Source organism: Bison bison, unplaced genomic scaffold (assembly GCF_000754665.1).
Source record: "Bison bison bison isolate TAMUID 2011002044 unplaced genomic scaffold, Bison_UMD1.0 scf7180017846951, whole genome shotgun sequence".
Lineage (NCBI taxonomy): Eukaryota > Metazoa > Chordata > Mammalia > Artiodactyla > Bovidae > Bison > Bison bison.
Window position 1 is genome coordinate 731 of NW_011477524.1, and position 1,982 is coordinate 2,712.

Below are 1,982 nucleotides of genomic sequence, written 5' to 3' on the forward strand. Positions count from 1 at the left end.
CACACATGCACACACACACGCATATACACACATGCACACACACCCCCATATACACACATGCACACACACACCCATATACACACATGCACACACACACACACACACACCCCCATATACACACACGCACACACACACACACCCATATACACACATGTGCACACACACATCACACACACACACAATACACACCCATATACACATATGTGCACAAACATCCCCCACACACACACAATATACCCCCCACACAACACACACCCATATACACATATGTGCACAAACATCCACACACACACACCCATATACACACATGCACACACACACAACATCCCACACACACAACACACACCCATATACATGTGTGTTCATACATGCAATACACATACATCCCACACACACACACAACGCATTGACACACCCATATACACACATGCACACATATCCCACATACAACACACTTATACACACATGCACACACCACACCCATATACACACATGTACATACACTCAACACACACAACACCCCACAACACACATCCATATGCATACACGTAGACACAGCCCACACACATGAACATACATGCAAACCCCCCCACATACATGCACACACACAAAACACACCACCACACATGCAACAACCCACATACAGACAGACACGCACATACAACACACGGACACACCCATATGCATACATGCACATCTGCGTATACACATATGCACACATGTACAACACAAGCACACGTCCACACACACACATCGGCACAGCCATGTGTGCACACAGGCAGGCGTGCACACTAGCATCACAGGCACTGTGCCTGTGTGGACATGACCGTGGACACACACGTGCATATCTCCACATGTGTGTGCGCAGTACACGCCCACACATGTACACATGAAGACACAAGAGCTGCACATATTTCCACATGCACACATCCGCCCTGACCCACACACCCACAGCACACTCACAGGCACGTGTGTCTCAAATTCATACTCACATATGCACAGACACACAGCATGAAGGCACATGTGAACGTATGTCCACAGGTATAAAAGCAAGCGCCCTCCCAGCCACACGCACACACATGCATGTGCAGGGACACACACATGCCACATGCGTGTGCACAGGCAGTAACATGTGTGAGCGACGCTTCATTTCTTGGACGGATTGCAACCCGTGTCCCATGCAAACCCCTCCCCAGCTTCGGTGCGCAGTGAGGACGCCGATCAGAAACCCAGGCGGTCAGGCAGCGCCCACGCAGGGGTTAGCTCCTCAGCAGGAGAGCTTCTCCTGCTTTGGCTTTTATGAAAGACCTCCTTTACCATAATTAATGCCAGGGAAGCGGAGTCTGTTGCGCCCTCCTTGCCCTGCAGGAAAGAAAGGCCACGTGAAGAGGAAGGTAAGGCCCAGAAAGGCCGGAGACATCCCCAAAGGAAGTTTCAAGAAAGACAGGACCCTGAAGCAGAGGCTGTGACATCCGGGCAAAAGCCCCACCCAGATCTTCCCGAGCCAGAGGAAGAGACAAGCGTATCCCGGGACATTCGCTGGCCGCACCGAGTCGGGCTGAGCTCACCTTGCAAGTTCAGCAGGTCTGCTAATGCCAGGGGCACGCTGACCCCCAGCTGCAGAGAGAGGGGGCTTGCCTGAGCTCAAAACCCCACTTCTCAGCGCGTCCAGGGAAAAGTCCAGTCCCCAAGGCCAGGAAGCATGCCCCACAGGCAGCAGACAGTCATCTCAGCGACTGAGAAATAACGGACCTTTCTCCACTCCTTCTTATGTCCAGAGGGCAATTTGCTTTTGTTTTTGTTTTTCCTGTTTTTGGCTGCATGCAGGATATGCAGGATTTTAATTCCCTGACCAGGCACTGATCTCAGATCCTGCCAGTGAGAGCCCACCGTCCTAATGACTGGATCACCACGGACGTCCCCAGGGAGTAATTTTTAAAAAGCGATTCCCTGGGCGCTCAACATGGTAAAGAATCCGCCTG